Genomic DNA, 23296 nt, shown 5'->3' on the forward strand with positions numbered 1-23296 from the left:
GCAGCTTCGTCGAATTGTAGAAAAATGTAAGTTAATGCAGATGAGTAGGACAAAGAATCCTGTAATGTTCGAATACGGTAATAGTGGTGTGCTGTTTGACATAGTCAAAGTATCGACGCATAACGCTGAAAACCGATATGGGATGGAAAGAGGACGAAAGGTCGGTAGTAGGGAAGGCGATTGGTGGACTTCGGTTGATAGGGAGAATTCTAGGAACTTGTAGCACATCTACAGAAGAGACCGAGTGTATAACACTTTTGCAACCCGTTTTTAGTACAGCTCGAGTGTCTGGTAACTCCACCACGTCGGATTAAAGAGATAAGTCAAAGCAATTCAGAAGCGTAGTTGTGGATTTGATACCAGTAAGTTCGATCAACGCGCGAGTATTAGGGACATGTTTCGGGAACGCAAATGGAAATCTCTGGGGGGAGGACGACCTTCATTTTGTGAAACACTATTGAGAAAAGTTTACAAAACCGGCAACTGCCGCTGACTGCAGAATGTTTCTACTGCCACCAACGTACATTTCGCGCCAGGACCAAGAATATAAGAGAAGTTAGGATTCGTACGGAGGCGTATAGACTGCCTTTTTCCCTCGCTCCATTTGCGAGTGACGTGACAGCAAATGGCTGTTAGTGGTACAGGGATTCTTCCCTGACGCACCGAATGGCGTCTTGCGGAGTATGTATGTAGATGTAGAAATACATCTATGAAAAACCTTTACGAGAAGTAGGTTCAACTTAATGGGGCCTGTGGTTGTTTATTGGACACTGGTAGGAGCTGTCCGCTTCCTGGATCTTATATCAGATTTAACAATTATTTGTGTATTCCCATGCTGTTCCTGTCATCATACCGTCATTTTACAAAACTTCAGATTTTGTAGTCAGGGCAGCCACAGACTGGATGTACCATTTTCAAGATAAAACCGCTTCAGCTATAAGTACTTTATCGGTTTCGTAGCATTTTAGATGCATCATCAGGAGCAATAAAATCAAGCCATATTCTGATCAGAAAAGAGAACGGGATGATCCAGAGTTCACAGTCGGTAAATTTTCGCTATGCAGCGGACATCAGTTACAAAATAGCATAAAATAACATAGAACGCTCCTGTGATACGCTCGCGTGATATCAGGAGTACCAGTACTTAGTGAGCTAACCGGTTCCCCATATACTGAAAAAGTGATCAGAAGCTGGCCGTATATGATCATCTGTGGGACTATGCTGTTTAACTGTACATAATTGCATAGATAATCACATGCGGCCGGTTTTTGATCACTTTTTCGGTATATGGGGAACCGGTTAACTCACCAGGTATTGGTACTCCTGGTATCACGAGAGAGTATCACAGGAACGTTCTACGTTATTTTTTGCTATTTTATAATTGACGTCCGCTACATACCAAGAAATTGCTAACTACGAACGCTGGGTCACCTCATTCTCTTTTCTTATCAGAACGTGACTTGATTTTATTACACTTGATGATGAAGCTAAAATGCCGCGAAACCGGTCGTGCTTATAAATAAAGAAGTTAACTGCTGAAGCGGTTTTATCTTCAAAGCGACATAAGAAGCTCGAACTACTACAGCTATTACCATGTCGCAAGACAACACATTTCGTATTCTAACTCCAAAAGAAGGCCACAAAAGAAAGAACCCGCAGGATAGTACAGCCACTGATAAAATGATCTGGCAAGCAAGCTCTGCTGATTTTGCTTTCAATCGCTTACTGATCAGATACGGATCTCCGTACATCCGTATTTAAATTGGCCGAAGGTGGGACACAGCTGGTATAAGTTTTATTAAAAATGAAACTCCTCCAGCTGTACTTAAGATTTTATATTTATTTGGCTACTAGTTTCGACGTTGCGTCAACGCCGTCTTCAGGCCCGTACACTTTGATGAGATCAATTGCGTGTGGCTCAGTACTAGAAGTCCGCGGTGAGACTAACACATTAGTGGAGCATGTGTTGGTCCCGCCGCGGACTTCTAGTACTGAGCCACACACAACTGATTTCATCAAAGTGTACGGGCCTGAAGATGGCGTTGACGCAACGTCGAAACTAGTAGCCAAATAAATATAAAATCTTAAGTACAGCTGGAGGAGTTTCATTTTTAATATACAGGGTGATTCAAAAAGAATACCACAACTTTCAAAATGTGTATTTAATGAAAGAAACATAATATAACCTTCTGTTATACATCATTACAAAGAGTATTTAAAAAGGTTTTTTTTCACTCAAAAACAAGTTCAGAGATGTTCAATATGGCCCCCTCCAGACACTCGAGCAATATCAACCCGATACTCCAACTCGTTCCACACTCTCTGTAGCATATCAGGCGTAACAGTTTGGATAGCTGCTGTTATTTCTCGTTTCAAATCATCAATGGTGGCTGGGAGAGGTGGCCGAAACACCATATCCTTAACATACCCCCATAAGAAAAAATCGCAGGGGGTAAGATCAGGGCTTCTTGGAGGCCAGTGATGAAGTGCTCTGTCACGGGCTGCCTGGCGGCCGATCCATCGCCTCGGCTAGTTGACGTTCAGGTTTCATAACTAACCTTTTTCGTAGGACCCTCCATACAGTTGATTGTGGAATTTGCAGCTCTCTGCTAGCTCTGCGAGTCGATTTTCCTGGGCTGCGAACAAATGCTTGCTGGATGCGTGCTACATTTTCATCACTCGTTCTCGGCCGTCCAGAACTTTTCCCTTTGCACAAACACCCATTCTCTGTAAACTGTTTATACCAACGTTTAATACACCACCTATCAGGAGGTTTAACACCATACTTCGTTCGAAATGCACGCTGAACAACTGTCGTCGATTCACTTCTGCCGTACTCAGTAACACAAAAAGCTTTCTGTTGAGCGGTCGCCATCTTAGCATCAACTGACGCTGACGCCTAGTCAACAGCGCTTCAAGCGAACGAATGTACAACTAAATGAAACTTTATAGCTCCCTTAATTCGCCGACAGATAGTGCTTAGCTCTGCCTTTTGTCGTTGCAGAGTTTTAAATTCCTAAAGTTGTGGTATTCTTTTTGAATCACCCTGTATATATAAAAAAAGATACGGATCTGACTTATCCCACGTCTTAAAAATGAGCATGTCACGTGTTAAATTATAAACGGTGAAAGCGAAATCCTTAGAGAAAATTTTAGAAGCTGTTCTGGGATATTTTCTGAATATTATGGTTCAAATGGCTCTGAGCACTATGGGACTCAACTGCTGTGGTCATAAGTCCCCTAGAACTTAGAACTACTTAAACCTAACTAACCTAAGGACATCACACACATCCATGCCCGAGGCAGGATCCGAACCTGCGACCGTAGCAGACGTGCGGTTCCAGACTGTAGCGCCTTTAACCGCTCGGCCACTCCGGTCGGCGAATATTATGGTATAAGGGACTCTTTGTCTCCGATGGCTCATTATCGGGTAATAATGTATACGATTTGTTCGGTTTGTTTCCCCTGTTACCTTTGCTTTAGCCAGAGTATCTTCACAAAAGTGATAAAGTCTGTAATATGTAAATACCAAAACGTAGAACGCAAAACACAGAGTAATACAACAATATGCGTCTGCCAAAGTATAGTGATGTGGTTGCCTTCGCTGCCGGAAGAGAGCAGCATAGCGCCGTCGTGGTGACCCTCCATTACATTCAGTGAATTCGTACACAAAGTCCGCCAATCTTGCATCAGTAAACTTAAGCACACTGCTCTATGCGTCGGAAAAACAATCCCGAAACATATTCGAGCAATAGCGGGTGCAAGCTTGAGGGCGAATAGTGGACATTACTGTCGCCGAAGTACCAAGAGCGTACGGAAAAAGTTTGTTCGCAAACAGTACACCCAGCACATACCATCGACATTTTTACTGTTGTGCAGATATTTTCAGTTCAATACAGATACAAAATGAATGAGATTAAGAAAAGAAACGAAACACAGTTACGGTGCAGCACGTGTCTCTTATACCAAAACACTCAGAAAATATCTCTGAACTGCTTCCGTAACTTTATCGACGGAGTTCGGATTCATCCGCGGAAGTTAGCCATTGGGAAGAGCAGTAGGAGGCTAAACTGCAAGTGACAGCAAGGATTACAGTATGTATAAGAGCTAACGAGATACTGAGGTGCAGAACGTAAAGTAAACAAGCTTTTGAACAGATAGGATGAAGCGGAGTTCAGCATGAAACCTGTCACAAGACTGGTGCCTATTATTTAAAAAGTTTAAGCATGCAAGGCTGCAGGCTCAGAGAAACAAGATTTTCCATCAAAGGCTGGTTTAAGGGTAGCGCCATAGATTAGGAAACGAAAAGGCAGAAGGCGCCGGATTTGGTTACGTGGGCAGAAGGGGAAGATCCCTGAGCCGAGAGACAGTACCGTGGGTGGCGGTGTGTGTCGAGACCATGCCCAGACGTCGCGCCGGCCACGTCGGCAGTGGGGTGTCTGCGAGGGCAGACGCGTAGCGACTGATGCTGGTAGTGGTGGAGGAGCGTCGTGGTGGTAGTGCGGCGGCGTCGGCGTCGGCGTCTTATCGAACTGCGCATGCTCGCCAGGGAACCCACTGCGCCGACGCGTCTTATTCGGCGGCAGTCGTTTCCTGTCTGGTCCCTGGCTGGGTCACGCCGAATCGACTGCCCTTTGTTCTGTTAAGCCCGTGCTACACCACAAGCGAAAGACTGCCCAGTGATTTTCAGTATAACTGCGGCGTACCTTCTCCAATAGGCTTACGGCCAGTGACGAAGGTTAGAGCGTCTACTGGCCAATTGAAACGAGATATATAGTATTATTATGCTGACTAGTCGATCGTTCACGCGTTCGTGCTCGGACTTAAAACACAAACATGGCCATCTGCCACCTAGACTGCCGCTTATTGCGCAGCCCCCCCCCCCTCCCCCCCGCCCCTCTACATTTGACAGGTTATCCTTGTAAATAAATTACACCGCTGGCCATATTGCAACACCATGAAGATGACACGCTGCAAATGTTAAATTGGCACGAATGGGCTACGAGCTTGGATTCACAAACTATTCGCATTTCATTATAAGCACAAGTTCGCGTGAGTAACGTCATTTACATTCTATATAGGGTGATTCCGTGAAGAACTTTCTGGGATGTAGAGCATGGTAAATGTGTCAGTTTGAGGCTGGGAGAAATTCGTTCTAATACCTCTCACAATGGAATACATATTGAGATAGCGTTGTTGGTAACAGTATAGGGTAGGTAACTTTCAGAAGTGAATCTACTTCCCTTTGTTCCGTTTTCTGTTAAGCCCGTGCTACACCACAAGCGAAAGTGTGAACGATCCTGTAAGTCTAGACTGCTTCGTGATTTTCAGCATATCTGAGGCGTACATTCTCGAATAGGCGTCCGGGGAGGGGGGGCGGAGGGGGGGGGGGCGACCGAAAAAACGAAAAAACATGGTCTCTAAAATGCATCCCTTAAGACCTATGGGTACTTGTTCAGTAGAAGGAATGTGTTTCACGGTCGCGAAGATGAAAAAGTGTTCATTGCAATTTAGAGCCTATATTTACCTGATTGTTTTCGTATTACCACATCTGAAAGTTGCCTACCCTAAAATGTTAGCATCAACAATACCGGCACAATTATTCCATTGTCAGAGGTATCAGAACGATTTTCGCTTGTAACTTTGGACTCGGTCGCTTCTAGACCAGCATCCCTTACCTCAAATTGATGTGTCTGCTGTACTCTCTCAGTCCTGAAGTTCGTAACATCAGGAAATCATTCTGTATTTAAGAAAATCCATTTGACTGTTGCTTGCGTGTGAGAAGATGGTTTTATGCCTCCTGTAAGAAGGAAAAACGTATACCAACACGTGTAATTATCGTATTGCAGCGAAACTTTGTAGATACGCTAATTCGTTAATGCGGAATCGAATTACGCTGGTAAAAATAAGTTTGATATTTTGGCCATTTTGTGCAAATCTGCGCTGTAAAGCATGTTGTCGACGTCTCCGGTGCTCGTATTGAACAAACTGCGTAAGCGGCGCTTAATAATAAAATTAACATTTTGTCTTTGGCCTTTTTTTCCCACATCCCGTACGTAATCAAATACATAGAGAAACATTTCCACACCTCTCTCTTGCATTCACAGCGCCATATTCGCTTCTGATGGCCACGATCGGAACTAATTTTTTCCGGCACGAATCGGTTCCGCATTAACGCATTACAATATCTGCCAAGTTTCGCCGCCGCACGATAATTACAGCCCACATTGGACCTCTTTGAGTAGCTGCACTTTAATTATAACACGCGTTATCGTGCTAATACGGTATTGATGGTTTCGGAAGGGCCATACCCGACGCCATGCAGGATTTCAACGGCTCTGTGGAAGTGCCCGAGGCGGCGGCCTTATTGCTCGCAGCGGCCGCGCAGAGTCGTACAGCCGCGGTACGTACCCTGAGCGACGAGATGAGCCTGTCTGCACCAGGACGGTCACTCACACGCAAAGTGGCACAACGTCTAGAGCAGGGGTTCCCAAAAAAATTTTCTCGAGGACCCCTCATGGAGCGTGATTGGTACCTTGTCATATTACAGTATCAAGTACCTAAAAAAGCCAAATTAAGAGTCTTATTATACGTTTTCTATTTTAGGTACTTAGAAAAAACATTGACATATTCATTATTGAAAAAATATTGAGCTTAAAACTTCTTCAATTTAGCCATCATTGTTATTGTTAAATTTTTGATCATTGCTCAAAATCTTTCTCTTAAAATCTAGGTGTTTAGTATAACAAACTCCTTAAAAAAATAATGGCCGATTGTCGCCTGAAATGCGAGTTTCTGTGTAAAGTGACTGTCAGTTGTCAGCTGCAAAGAGGCAGCGCGCGCAGTCTAAGACATACAGCAGAACTATTTGCCTCTATCTAATTCTAGTTTTGCGCTGGAGTGTGCTAGTGTCAGTTGGCTCTAGGAAGACGCTAGACGCAGAAGATAATGTTCGCTAAAGCTCTGCTCATGCAGGAAGCGGCCAAAACAAAACATCGGTTATCATACGAAATATATTTAATTTTTTTTTTATTGTAATAGCATCTTGTGGACCCCTCTAGCTTAGCTTGCGGACCCCTGGGGGTCCGCAGACCACCTTTTGGGAATCACTGCTCTAGAGCATTACGGACTCAGTTCGGCTATTGTTGTAGCTCACACCACTGCTGTTCATCATTATACCAGGGATAGGATAGTCAACGTTTTATACCTACAGTCCACTTCTGCATCTCCCTTTGTAGTAAAATTGTCTAAAGTGGGGAAGTAAGTTTACCTTACAAAGTTTGTGAATCAGAGTTACAGCGGCTGGTCGCGGCGGAGGTTCGAGTCCTCCCTCGGGCATGTGTGTGTATGTTTGTCCTTAGGATAGTTTAAGTTAAGTAGTGTGTAAGCTTAGGGACTGATGACCTTACCAGTTAAGTCCCATAAGATTTCACACACATTTTTGCCGCCGGCCGCGGTGGTCTCGCGGTTCTAGGCGCTCAGTCCGGAACCGCGCGACTGCTACGGTCGCAGGTTCGAATCCTGCCTCGGGCATGGATGTGTGTGATGTCCTTAGGTTAGTTAGGTTTAAATAGTTCTAAGTTCTAGGGGACTGATGACCGCAGCTGTTAAGTCCCGTAGTGCTCAGAGCCATTTGAACATTTTTGCCAGAGTTACAGCAAGTTAAAGCGTATCAGAATAATTGGTTAGCAAATACTTTCCGTCAAAATTTTACAGAAACACAACGAAAAAGTTTTTAAATCCGTACGGCCTACCGTCCCCCATGAAACCCAGAACGCCCACTAGTGAACGGCACGGACCAGGCGGACAAGCAGCACCAACGATCAGCCATTGCCTGAAGAAACCCAGAATTTGGTCTATGTTGATGACTGGGAAATCACTGCTCAGACCGACTGTCATGAAAAGGAGGAACAAATCTTCTCCAAACCCCTGGAAGAATTTACCACTTACTACAATGAAAATCGCCTGACGCCGAAGCCTGCCAAAACTAAGACCTGTGTTTTCCACTTCAGGAACAAACAAGCAGCTAAAAAGGACGGGAACGTATTGCTCTTGAACAGTAGGTGTGATTTCAAAATATCTGGGAGTGACTGGATCGTACGCTTACCCACATGGGAAGGTCAACTATGCATCGTGGGAACTAACGCTCTAACCCTGTGTCACACGAGTGCTGAACATGCAGTTCGGTGTGGCACAGGTCCAGCCGTGCCAGAAACAGGTGTGCCGCTTAATGAGACCCGTCGCATTATCAAGGATTGTTTAAGACTACAACCCAAGATAAACTCCACTGTCTTGCTGGCACAGCTCCTCCTGAAAAGAGACGCGAGATAGCTGTTAGATCAGAGAAAAGCAAGGCTATAACTACGGAAGCCCGCCCTTCATATGGCCGTCAGCCAGCATATCCTCGGCTGAAACCGAGAAAGAGCTTCTTGGCAACTACTGAGGGTCTTATACGAAGACACAGAAAGCAGCGATCTGGCGAGGGAAATGACAACATATGGAGGAATGGATGATTCCGGAGCGAGAGCTGCCTCCTGGATATTCAGAATAGTGGACAACATGAAAGGCTCTCAACAGACTACGCTTTACTGCCACGAGATGCAAGACCAACCTCCAGAAGTGGGGTATTCTTGTGGAGTCATATTTTTTTCGATTGTGGTGCTGTGCAGATTAAGAACTATCCACCACAGTGCTATTAATCTCCACCGACATGCATATTGAGAGACCTGATTAGGGCGACATCGAATGCACTCGAAGTGGCCAATTTCTGGTCAAACAATGTATAAACTGATCTCAAGGATCGATTCACTTTAGTTGATTATGTACTTGTCAATAAATAAAGTGTTGCGGTTACCATTGACTCGACAGCAGAAAAGGAGCGCGCCGATCTTTTCAGACGGGTTCCGGTTCTGTACGCAGAATCATGACGGACGTGTCTATGCGTGAGGCCCCTAGGTGTACTAACGTTGCCAGACTTCATTCTCCAACGACAGATCGGCCCAGTACTTGATGCAAAGGTGTGGAGTGTCATTGGGTAAAAGACACGATAAACTCTGGTTCGCATAACGTGAAATTTAGACGTGTTAAGAGTAGGTGTTCTGCCCTACCTCCGAGGTTTCTGTGACGTTATTTTCCAACAAAATATCGCAAGACCCATATTGTCCGTGCTGTCAAGACTTACCTCGATACAGAGAGTGTTCGACTCTTTCCCTGGCCAACACATTCTCCATACCTTGCACCCACTGCAAACACCTGTTGTGGATTTCCTAGGGACTGGTACTCCACCATTCACTAGATACTACATTTGACGAACTCTTGTCATAACGTGGAGGAAGCTCGGGAAAAAAAGAATGACGTACCTGCATCCGTGATCCAAGCTCAGTTCAGCTTGATACCCAGTTGGGAATACATTTAATTCATAAAGAATTATGTTTGAGAGTTGTTAGTTACCTTGCAGATGGAGCGAAAACGGACGGATTAGAATTTAAAGCCCCATTCATGTCGATGTCGCTACGGGTAGCTTGTATACAACAGAATAGGAAATAAAGGCAGCCGCGTTTGGTTTTAAAGGAACCATCCCACATTTGCCTTAATCGATATACTGTGGGTAAATCTAGTAGAACCACATGGTTCCCTTTGTGGGACTAAAAAAAGTGGTGTACTGATAAGGCACCTTATTCTTATTCTTTACAATTGCGCTTAAAATCCCCGTCTGTCAGTCCAGATTTCGGCTCTTCTTGGTTTACCTACATAGATTAAGTCAAATGCCGAGATGATTCCGTTGGAACAAATCCAGCTGTTTTCCTTCCCTACTTTTGTTCGTCTTTGCTGACATTCCGCATCCAATAGCGATGTCGAGTGCAGGCTCACCTTGAAAGTACCTTCCTTCCTTTCCATACAGCAGTGGTCAGTATCACTGGACTTTACCGTCCTGGGTTAGATTCCTAAAGGGACTGGAATATATGGAACGGAATTCACTGAACCCCGCGATGCTAATCCATCACTGAATCGTAACCTGTCGAAGTGACTTAAGATCAATGTCTGACATTTGATTTGTACCTACACATGGTTATTTATTTCACTTTACATTTATGAAACTCCTAGAAGGTAAGTGCACTAACTACCTTTAAAATTGCAACGCCAGGAAAGAGAGAAAAATGAAGAAATTTTGCTTACCGTGTGTATAAGCATAGTACATCGTGTAACACAGAAACTATAAATACCATAATTCTTTATACCTATTGAAGACAGAAGAAGTTACATTTAGCTTGTATCGCCAGAGATCGGAGCGCCTGCTTTCATTTTTCAAGGCGGTCTCCGAGTCTGATGACTCTCTCCAAAATTCCACAGCCAGCCACAAACCAAAGTGGAGCAAATACAGGAATCAGGGCCCATGAAAGGTGCCATAGGAGATAACGCACCAGTTTTTTTTTTCAGTACTCAGTCGAATTTTCGTCACTGATTAAAACAGCGAACCGTACTGGAGCTCGAAGAAAGGAGGTTTCACGCTACATGTCGCCAGTGTTGTTAGTGAACCTGGGTTTGATTCCCAGGGTTTGATTCCCCGTCCGGACTACCGTTTTAACGCACAGATAATGTCTGAACAGCTATATACTGCAGGGGAGAGTAGAAGGTTTTTCTCGGTATTTCTCCATATTTATTGATTCTGTGAAATAATTTCTCTAACGGAAGATGCGGTTGAAAGACTTTGCATGGAAAACAGCTTCGGGATAACAGTAATCTCGATAAATTAAGGAAGAACGGATGAGAAATACAGTAACAAAAAATAGAGTAAGACAAAAATATTGAACTTCCTTCCTTTTAACTAAATACCTGTGCGCTATTACAATGGGAGTACAACTGTTCACTTGCATTCCGGATGACTTTGTGCAGCCGGTGACAAACTAGGCATGTATTAGCCTTTTGGGCATATAATAAAAGAAGTTCGCATTCCGATCGCAACAAATGGATACTGAATTTCATCCACGTCTTGTTGGAAGTCTTATCTCAAACCACGCTAAAATGATTTATTTGAATGAGCCCGTTCCAAACAGTTTCTTCTTTCTTTCTTTCCAGTCTGGAACCGCACGACCGCTACGGTCGCAGGTTCGAATCCTGCCTCGGGCATGGATGTGTGTGTTGTCCTTAGGTTAGTTAGGTTTAAATAGTTCTAAGTTCTAGGGGACTGATGACCACAGAAGTTAAGTCCCATAGAGCTCAGAGCCATTTGAACCATTTTTTTCTTTCTTTCCTTCTATAGATCGGCGGTTAAAAGTGGAAAGTATGTTTCGTATCACACTCACAGTGACGTATAGAATTCTGAGCGAGAAAATATTCTCAAAATATTTTCTTGGAACTCATATGTGAATCAAGTTTTTCTTTCTGTCGCCTACACTACTACCTCTGTTTCACCTACTGTTCCCAAGCATGAACACGACAGCCTGAGGAGAGACAAACCAACGGTTTTGATACAGTTATTTAAATGAGGGTTGAAACAAGCTATATCCTTACACGGCGCTAAATCTCAGTATTTTTTCCCATAACGCCACCTCCAGAATTCATTTCGTACGGCTAGAGTCATTAATTTGTTCAGCGAGTAACTGAGAGTGCTACCCGTGGTAGCAGTGCGTCCAGTACAATGAGAGATAAAAAACAGTATCTCACAGAAATGCGCGAACGTCCAGTCGACAAGTAGTTGATTAAAGATTGAGAACCTATAGACTAAGGCATATATCAAATGACACAAAACGGAAATAAAACTCTGATTAGAGAAGAGAGGCGAACGAAATCAGCTGCATTTTTTTTCAGAGGAACCACCCTGGTCTTCGTCTTAAGTGATTTAAGATAGTTGTCGCGGTCTTCAATCCGAAGTCTAGTTACTCTGTCCTGTGCAAGCCTCTGTGTCTCTGACTAACTACTGCAACCTATATCCATTTGAATCTGCTTTCTGTAGTTAAGCTTTGGTCGTCCTTTACAATTATTATCCCGCAAACTTATCTCCATAACCAATCTGGCGATTTCTTGAAGTCTCAGAATGTGTCGCACCAACCGTCCCTTCTTTTAGCCAAGTTCTGCTAGATTTTCTCACCAGTTTGATTCGGTATCTCCAAATTAGTTATTCCATCTAGCCAAACAATCCTCAGCATTTTTCTGGGGCACCGCATTAAAAAGGGCTCTATTCCCTTCTTCTCTGAACTGTTTATTGTCTAAGTTTCACGTTTGTCAGTGCTACAGTGCAGACAAACACCTTCAAAAAATGCTTCACAACATTTACATTTATATTCACATCACTTCATTCCCAGTATTCATTTCATAATCTCACTATTTCGGCCATCGTCGGTTATTTTGCTGCCCAACTAGCAAAACACAGCTAATAATTTTCATCTTGTAAGCTTTCTCAAAACACTTTCCATCCCGTACAATCTATCTTTTAATTACTTTCACACCTCGTCTGAAAACCTCAAAGGTTATAATTGTTCTCCATGAACTTTAATTTCCTTTCCAAATTGCTCTTTGGTTTCCTTTACTGCTTGCTCCGTGTTCCAAACGAATGATATCAGAGATGTGCTACCTCACTCCCTTCTCAACTTCTGCTTCCTTTTCATTCCCAACTCAAAGGAAACCCCGGAAAATTCAAATTAAGAAGATCGGTCAAGGATCTCAACACCCCTCCTCCCTAAAGTGAATAGACACAGGCAGTTCCGGAAAAGTGTACTTGTGGATGACTGAATCGCGCGCAATTGGACTGCCGAGATGGCTTCAGTTCAGCAGACATAACGGCAGAGACTGAAGTGCTGTCGACAACAGACAAGAAGTGCCACACGTCTTACAGTACAACTGCTTCACTAATGTCAATACAAAATATATTACAGAGTGTCACGTATTATTAGTTGGGTAACGGAAATCAAGGGGGTTCCCTTCAGTGTAAATCTACAGACCGGTTAGAATTGCGGAGTCAAGCACAGTAAAACGCAATCATCGATTCCGTACTAATTAAACTATAAAATAGTGTGTAAAATTGTTCTGCAAAAAATATAGCATCGTCAACGAAACTACTAACCGAAGTTTCCGTTACTATTTCGATAAAATCAGTTTCAAAGTCAGAGGTGTGGGGGGGGGGTGAGAAACTTAGTAAGTTACCATTTTTATTTCCCATATGCGCTGTGCACATTTACAGTTTATATTGTTGTTTATAAGAGCTATACATTCCGAGTTCTTTGGAGCTCACGATCAGACTCTAAATGCTTCGAATCAGAGTAGTAGATCAAGAACTAGTATAGCAGTAACAGTAACGGAATTGCTTAAATGTAATTTAAACATCTTGCGCAGGCAGATATCAGCACGTATAATGTAGGAAATGCGCGACTTTCATCGAATTTGTTTACCGATCGGTTTGATACCAGCACCGTGTTCACGGTAGTTAAATATGCAGTTATAAAAGCAACATTAAACTGTATCAGTGTGAAAGTTAACACAAACGTATCCAGTTATTACGGCTCAAGGGACACTCCAATGTCATGTAAGGAGGCGGCGGACCACATGTGTGACCGATGGTCCCCATACTACACTTGGCTTCCATATACAGCTTTTGTTTGCTGGTGTGAAGAGAAAGGTCCATCAAAAATGGTCACAGACGTGGGAGATCTCACAAAACAGTCCAGAGTAAGACGAAAGACATTATGTCGCAATACCGCCGAGTATTCTGCGAAAAACCTGGTTCTCACAAATCAAGCTATCTAGACGTTATACCACTATGATAACGCGCATCCGGCTGGGCCGCGGCTTTTATCCTTCATATCTTTAAAGGATGAATATTCGGCCATCTCCAATACTGCGAAGACCACTCAACTGAAACTGCAGACCTCAGCATGTGATACTAGGATGATCATGTACGAGAGACAACGCTGCAAATTTCTTAAGGCCCTGATAGGAGCAGTAATTCTCCAGCCTACATCTGTGACGGACCTGTTTCGACAGCTGACCACAGCGAACTATGTCATCGTTGTCCAGTTTCTGCAGGGAACGTATATCCAGTTATAAATCAGACAAAGAGGTTCCAGCGTAAGAAGCTGTGATATATCTTGAATGTGTGAATGTAGATACTGTACCGTGAAGTTTACCGGGAATTAATGTAATTTCTAATGTGTATGTTGTGTATATGATACTGTATACCAAATCTCTAGTTACTCAATTCTCTGGCTAAATAGTTAACGCCAAAGGCCAACAGATTATACATTCATACCAACAGTACATACAAAGGGCGTTAAAAAAGTTTTGCACAGTCGTATCTAATTTTTTTTATTTTTGCAGGAGGAGAATGAAATTTTTTGCGAACATACTTGGAACATTTGGCTGTAAGTTGGTGTATAAAAGTATTTTCTTTTATTTACAGGGAGCCATAATGGACAGTGAAGTAGATGTCAGGTTGCGACAACGGTCGGTGATGGAGTTCCTCTGCAAGACCGGCGATGACTCTGCCACATCGATTCACAGGAAGTTGCTCCCTGTTTATGGGGAGGACACAGTGGATCGCAGCAGTATCCAGCGGTGGTTTCAGAGGTTTAAATAAGGTGATTTCTCCCAACTGGCCAATCCACGATACGGTAGACCATCGACGGCAGTGAGTGATGTGAATAAGGAGATCATCAATCAAATCATCACAAACGACAAATGTGTGACGGCACGACAGCTTGCTGAAATGACTCGTTTGTCATTGGGTAGTGTGGTATCACTGGTACAGTCACTAGGGTACAGAAAAATTTGTGCACATTGGGTGCCTAGAGAAATGAAAACGATGAGGAAGAATGTGTGCGAGGGTCTCATGAAGACTTTTACTGAAGAGTGGAAACAGTGTTTTGACGGCATCATTGCCCAGGATGAAACATGGTTGTTTTTGTCCGAACCTGAGAGCAAAACCCAATCCATGGAGTGGCGTCATCCGGATTCCCCTCGGAAGAAGAAACCAAGACTTTCACGAACAGCAGACCGAAAGGTGATGGCCTCCTTCTTCTGGGATCACTGTGATGTCATTTCCATTGACTTTTTGGTACCTGGCTCCATAATTAACCGGGACCGTTACTGTTTGTCATTGGACAAATTGCGACGTGCCATTAAGACCAAGAGATCACAGCTTCAGGGTCAGCTCATAAGACTACACCATGACAATGCCAAACCCCATACAGCTCTTCTGACGCAGGAGAAAATCAGGAAAATGGGTTGGAAAATTGTTCCTCATCCTCCCTACTGTCCGGACTTGGATTTTTCTTCTTTGATCGTCTGAAGGCCTATCTGCGCGGTAAAACATTTGATAGTGAGAAAGACCCTATTTCCTGTGTCAAGCAATGGTACATTGAGTGGGCTCAATGTATAGCTAAATGTTCCAAGTATGCTTACAAAATATTTCATTCTCCTCCTGCAAAAAATAAAAAAAAATTGAGACGACTGTGCAAAACTTTTTGAACGCCCTTTGTATTATACACTTTTCGAAGCCCAGTATAGATAACTGAAGTCAAGCCGAACAACTCTGAACACAATAACTGAGTGAAATGCAGACGTTAATCACTCCAAATTAAGTTTCGTAGATAGGTCTCAGACTACGCGGAAAAATTTGTGTGAACGACAGGCGAGATCAATCCGAATTCGAAAATATAGTTTTCGTACAGAAACAAAGTCATGTCGGTGTTGTCTTGGTTTCATTCAGCTTACGATGATTTGTTTTTAAATAACCAAATTACTACTAGTAGTTTACATTAGTTCACGTTTAGCCTCTGCATTGGTGGCCATGCTACAGCCAGCTAAGGTATTCTGTGACGTCCCGTTCGGTTGTCATCCCGTAGCGCAACCAGTCTTTTTACCGTTTTATGTGTGCTAAAAATCGAGAGATGCTGCAGTGAGTATCCCTGGCACACAGTGCGTGGTAGGTGCACGTACTGTAAATGACGAGGGAATCCCACCCCAGGGAGAACCTGTGCTGACGCGCCGCGCGGCTTTGACCCTCCGAAGCAACAGATGGTCGGTCGGTGATCCTGTTGCGTCGCGCCCGAACGTTACTCGAGGGTGGCGGACAAGCGTACCGAGTTTCCGCAGCTACGCTCGCCTCGCGAGGGACTTTATCACTTGCACTGAGAGCGAAATTGCCTGGCACACTAGTAAAAATAATAAGCATTTTTCCACAAATTTTGAAGTTATGCTCGCAAGGAATGTAATCTTTTACCTTTCTGTTTTGGCCAACTAGGAATCACATGGAAGATTCAGTTCCTTCCCTGTTGCTCTTTTGTCCGTCCTCCTACATTCTTTCACCTTTTCACCACGTCTCCTTTTTTCGTTCTTTAGTTCAGTTCACACATGTTCTCTTAACCTCTTCTGCCTTTGAATCTTAAATCTAAAGCTTTGCTTCTGAAAATATATCTTTCTGCTGCTTCTTCTCCTTTTATGTTGTTCATTTCTGCATCTTTGTTAACTTACTGGATTCATCTTGCGCTAAATTTCTATTCCTAGAGTTACTTTATCAGCCTATTGTCACTCATCCTGCAAAAATGCTGGAAAACAATAGTCTTCTTTTCCTTTTTATTCCTGTTTTATATATATATATATATCACTGCTTCTTAATTTCCAGGCTTCTGTGCTCTTTATTGGACCTAAAATGTTCCTCGTGGGCCTCATCTCCAATCTTGTAATTCAGTGGTAGTCTTTTACTTGAGTAGAAGCATTCTGGTTTCATTACTACGCTGTAAAACATTATTTCTGCATTTCTTGATAGGCAATTTTTATTGTAAATATTTCTTGTTATTCCACATGCCACTTCTATTTTCTGAATTTATAGCACATTTTTTTGTAACCCATGTTCTTGACTTTTTGACCCATGCATCTCTCTAAAAATTTGGTGCATTTTTTTATGTCAGTGATAAATTTGGCAGTCTCTGTAGAGATTATTATACCTGCTCTGCTCGCTAGCTGTTACAGGACACTGACTTGTATTTATGCATCCACCAAATTTTCATATGCCACAACTGTATCGACTGTAAATGCCAATTAATTTGTTTAAAGACAGTGTTTCTTTCAACCCAGTTTTACTGATACTACGTGATATTTTTTAAAAATATTTTGTTCCGAAGTCTTACTATTCTTTTCTAAAGCACAGTTTAAAATGCTTAGAAATGTCACCCATGAAGTTTACTTATGAGACTCAGTCCGTAAGTGTTTCAAGGATTAGATTTTCCAATTTAGTCTAAACACCAAATTGTTGAATTACTTTGTCCAGGGTTTCCCTATCAACAGAGTCAAATGATTTCTTGAAATGTAAATATGTTACAAATATATCTTTAATGCGCAGTAATGCCTTTATTTTAAATGTGTTTATTGAGCTTAGCATTCGCACAAACATACGTAGAAGTTAAAATAGTCATGTTCATATCTACTTTACGGCACGTACGTTTTCCTAGTAAATAAAAATTCTTATTCTTGTATTACAAAATTCTTTAATACGGGCAAATTCTCACTGCAAGTAAAAACAGCGACCCGTCAGTATATAATAGAAATATAGCCGCTTCTGGTTTTGAACAGACTGGTTCAGCTTCTGACTGGGCACACTTATCTTTTGTCATTTGCGTAGTGCCGTCAGGATTTTCAACGTTCCTGGAAAGTCCTGGCAACTTAGCATGAACACTAAGCAAAAGACATAATTCTTGGTGGAGCCCCTATACATTTAAAATAACAGTAAAAACATCACCTTGATCCTACATGATCATCTTAATTGGAAAAGACAATATATGAAATCTCTTACTTGCCTATGTGCTTTACAGAAACATAGAGAAATATTTCTACCTAGAACACAAATAGTCCAGTCATTTGTGTTGCGGATCTGTCTTTCTATAATTCAGTTTACCACGGCACAATGAAAACTCCAGACGATTCTAACTAGTTATGAATGCTTGGGTAGAGTACTAAACAAGCATGTAACATTCGGTTGTGTGCTGATTCAGTCCTCGGTAAGGTCGATGCTACCGGATAAGTGACGTGATTTTCATGTGTTCCGTGGTCGTCATCGGCTTCTTCGTCAGTGGACTTCTTAATGTCTCTCTCCGTATATCAAATACCTATCATTTCCGTATTTTCTGTGGTCTCACACACAAATTTGTACACGGTCTTCAGACTACAGAAACGAACCATTAGAATAATAACTAAAAGCAGTAACCGAGCTCTCTATAAAGGTTTGTCTAAACAACTGGGGATTCTGAATACACCATATGAGTACATCTACCAGTCTGTTATGCACACCAAGAAAATCATCAGCAGTTATCTCTCAAACAACAGCATTCATGATCATAGACTTACATTTACAAAGAGTAATCACACAAAGAACACTAAACAGCATTTTCTACAAGCGAATCGAATGGTATAATAAATTGCCCACGGACATTAAAAAGAAAGAAAGAAAATCCAAATACCTGAAAAGTCTTTTGAAGCATACCTATCAAAGAATTCATACTGAAAAGTCAGGGATTATTTATAAAACACAGAGTAGAGAATGGAAAATATTCGTATTATTTAATAATATACAATTGCCACTGCACAGCAAACTGTCACAGTTTAGTGAACCTTACTGTAAAAATCATATCTCACGATCTGCTATAGGTAATTTTAACCCCGTCCCACATTCCTGAACTCACCATCAAATACATTGTGGTGATAGTGACGTAGTCTTTTCAGACGGACGAAACGGACGATACGAAGAATTCAACAGAATGACGGAAGTACCGAGTGAGCGTGTGTATGTGTGTGTGTGTGTGTGTGTGTGTGTGTGTGTGTGTGTGTGTGTTTGTATATAGTGTAGTAATGTGGCCAGTTATGTGATGTAAATCAATAGTGTAAAATTTATTTTGTTACATTAACTCCAAACAAGCAAAATTACAACACAATATGTTAATTTAGAACTACATGAAATAATACTACTGTAGGCATGAATTAGTCATTTAAAAAAAGAAACTTTTCACTTTTCAATAAAGACAACATGTCTTCTTTTGTAAATGATCTATGCGCGAATAATAAACTAATTAACTGTAATACAAGATTTGATACGTCCTGCGTCCTGGCTGCACGTATGCATAAGTCTAATAATTCAACCATGTGTTCGTGGAAGAAGCTACCTGGCTTCTTTTGTATGATAAAATACCACGTTATATTCAAGAAGAAACAAAAGTTTTTCCTGTAATAATTGGATAACTTACCACTCGACACATCTCAGCTGTCTTGCTTATGTCAGACAGCGAACTACCGTAACTTAACTCTCGCAGATTTCATTATCATTATTTTATTTCTCTCTCTTTTTCTCCCCTTCCGTTACCTTTTATTACCTTTTCTGACAACTTGTCTCTAGTAGTTCTCGCTAGTCGTCAGACCAGTTACCTTGTTCTGCAGATTTTATTCTTGTGGTTTTAATATCTTGACTTACTGACTTTACTACACTCATTTGAAAAGACTGCTGTGTTATGAGGAGCGTTCTTATCACGACTACAATACGGCAAAAGTTATCGTAATAAATATGTTTGTTGTTACAGGTATTGTCATTATTATTAATATTATATTATTATTATTCTGTATGCACAGTGCAGTCGTAACAGTAAAAACAGTCCCTAAGGATACCGGGCTAGGCGTGAGAGAGGGCCTAAGAACCCTAATCTTGGCACTTAGTTAACGTATAAAATATGAACAAAAGTAATCGTTTATTACAGTATGATGGATCTGTTGTTTCGAAACTATAGTTATCATGACATTTTAAAGATGGTGAAGAATTCACTTACACTGTTCCTTTAGCAGGTTTAGCACCACTAGGACAATATGTCCCAGAGGCAGATTTAAACTTTTCCAATCCCCCGATTACGATCGTCGTGGGAGGCGAGGGGTGGTGGGGATGGGGAGGAGGAGGGGGAGGACAAAGGTTAGTTCCACTGGTTATCGAGAAGATATCACGGAACTGGTAATGGTCCCCCAGAGAACCACTATCTCCCAGTGCGCCCCGCCACTATTTGGTTGAAAGATATTCAACAGTCATACCACAGCCTCCCCACCGAACATTATAAGCGAATGAAAGATGAATAAGGAATAATAAAATAAACTCAGTTTTTCACAACTCGGCCATAACGTTTTTTATTCGTAGTTTTGGCTAGGACGGACTGTTTGAGATGAATTGCTCGACCAGTGTTTCAATTTACGTCAACGTCGTGTCTTGTTTGATTCATGGCTGTAAAGTATGCGGTCGAAATATTTATACATGTAATGAACTACATCCTCTTGTATCCACGAAATCTCAGTGACTTCGGCACTGCAAGACACAAAACTAAAATATACTGAGAAATTTAACTATTTACCACACAAGCGGAATGTCATAATTGGAATTTAAATTCTCAACAACGCGAATTTTCTTTGTTTGCAGTTAAAATTACATACAATAAATGCACGGTAGTATTACGTAAAGAAGTCCACCGAAATTCTGCGAAGTCGTCGTCTTTTTGTCTTGAAAACGTTGGCGAGTGTTTTATTATTCTAGCTCCTCTCCGACATTTTTCTTTCTCGAAATGTAGAATGATATCAAGAGTTAAAAGCTGGACGTATCCAAATATTATTCTCTTTTCCACATGCAGAAATTCGAGACTAAAAGACACTTACATGTTCTATTTAAGAAAAAAAACATTCTGACGCTTTAGGATACAGTGAATATTCCAGAGAGATACTGGAAATGTTGACGTTACAATGTCCGATAAAATTTAATATTCCTTAAGAGTTCCTGGTATTATATTTCGGTTTTTAAGCTGAAGGAAGCTAGCGATTTACCTCCAATCTGAGCGGATATGAAACAAGGCAGCGTTCAAAATCAAGTGCTTGTTTATTTGCGCCTCAGAATTTCAGTTGCGGTACCTCAAACAAAATAACGAAATGCTTAAGGCGAAAGTAAAATACATGCCGAGACGCAAAGAAAATGAGATATTATGAAGAGGTAACGGTCACGTAACGTAAAAATACAATGAAGTTCAGGCTACAGAATTTAGTGGAAACAGTTCGGCTTATGTATACATCTGCTAATGTTCGTAACTGTGTGTTAAGAAGAAAGTCAAATGCTACTGGCTACAGCAGTTTCGTCCTTCTATTTTACCATAAATTCTGACTTAATTCCGGAATACGTGTGTACTGTATTTAGAGTAGAATATGCTGTAAAAATAATGATTCTATCTCTGTCACCGAGTCCAGCTGATATCGCGATGTAACGTAATGGGCTGTTGACACTTTGCTTCTCGAGTGTCCGAAGGCGACGGATCTGTTGGCAGTTTGCGTACCATACGATAACCAGTTTAGAAAAATGCAGAGATACTGCACCAGATACGACGGCAGATAGCCCGCAAAGAGCATCGACAGCGTTCGTTGCTACGGGGTCTTTTCCACGGCCATCTCTGGCCTCCAGATCACACTGCGTGCACGTTCAGTCTCCTATCCTGTAGTTTGGAAAAGGTGCTCCTACACATGTTTCCGAAATACATCACATCATTTTGATTCCTTCACTCTGTGGTATGCGGAAAATGTTGACAAATGAACTAGACGAGATATGCCACTCTGTTCAACATCAAATACCAACTGTTTGTAACAGCTTTCAGGCGATTAGGATTTCGCTGATAAAGAATAAAAAAATGTAGAAGAGCCTACTCTCTCCCATTTTTTTATGTTCGAATTGTTTATACAAACAAATGTGTCGCTTGGATGGCCGGTGAAAATTTGTTATAAACTGAATAATGGTGTGCTGTCTATTTAACCTGTAGATAATGACTGACACCCAAATACAGGAAACGCATGAAACAGATTTTTGTTTTTGTTTTATCCTTTTGTGAGAGGGGCTCTCATGACACAGCAGCAAGTGATAAAAATTTCGTTAGTTCGAGCTCTAAAGAAACGATACGTTCTGCTTCAACTGGCGCTGTATGACGATATTATTATGATAACGCGTAACAATAGACACTAGCTGCATAAAACTCAAATTTCTTGCATGCTTTCTCTGCCTAAATGCTCATTCTGAAAGTTTTTTCCTTTGTATGTGTAGAAATGACATCCTTTAAGAGCAGAGTATCAATTTTGGGGACATGGGGAATGGTAGTCAGTCATCCACGAGTAACAAGTGTAACAAGTTTGTTGCGGTACCCATTTTCTTCCGTAAGTGCGTAAATAATCGTTTCAGCAATTCAAACGCCGTTTATTGCCACAATTAATAATATGTAATTTCTGGATGCGTTTCGCCGTCTGTATTAAAGAAATCATCAGTGGATTTTTATTCACTTTTTGCCGGCTCTATGAAAATTTCGATACGAATTTGCACCAAATCTTCCTATGTGATGTAGAAGCGCGTCTCGTAATCTTCGTCCACATGGGGAGAAACGCGGACTCCGGCGGGACGGGAAAAAAGTAAATAGAAATCCACCGATGATGCCTTTAATGTAAGGCAATTAATGTAGAAATTAGGTATTAACTGCAGCAAGAAAATGGAATTTTAACTTATACATGATCTGCGTGATGTAATTGCAGAAAAAAAAAGTTTCCATAATTAATAATCGCCTGCAGTGAGTATAATTTCCTCGTACCCTCTTGTTTATTTCCTACCGCAGAGTGTTACACTATGATGGAAATCTGGTGAGCTCAGTGTGTATTTATTTTGCAGTTTCTTTTCCCGTGTTTCGCTTTCTAGACACTGACATGAAACAACCGAAACTCTGTGTAATAAATTAAGAGAGCAAGATTTTCTAATTCATAGGGATTTTGATTTTAGAAGAGGGCGACTCCAACTTCCTCTGACGGCGTGAATGTAGTGTTGTGATCAAATGGAGACACATGGAGGATAAGGTACTGGAATTAGAAAGAATTAGAATTCAAACTTTCACTTATTTGGGATTTCCGTGGTTTCCTTAAGTCGCGGAAGGCGAATGCTGACGAGATACGACTGAAAAGAACACGCGCGATTCCTTTCCCATCCTAGTCCAACCAGAGCTTGTGACTAGCCCTCGACGGGACGTAAATGTTAATCTTTCTTCTTTCTGTTCCCTTTATCCGTTACAAGTTCACTCATACATCTGGAATCATGTTGTGGTGTTCCACAGAATAGTTAGTTACGAGGGTAGGTTGAAAAGATCCGGTAAATTTCTGCGAAACAATAGTACCTTCAAGGAGAAGGTATGACTGTTGGTGGGCGTATTCTTGTAATGCTTTTGTTCAAACTTTCAAACAGATGTAACGATCATTCCTTGTTGGCGGCCCTCTTTAC

This window comes from Schistocerca cancellata, chromosome 3 (genome assembly GCF_023864275.1).
Source record: "Schistocerca cancellata isolate TAMUIC-IGC-003103 chromosome 3, iqSchCanc2.1, whole genome shotgun sequence".
Lineage (NCBI taxonomy): Eukaryota > Metazoa > Arthropoda > Insecta > Orthoptera > Acrididae > Schistocerca > Schistocerca cancellata.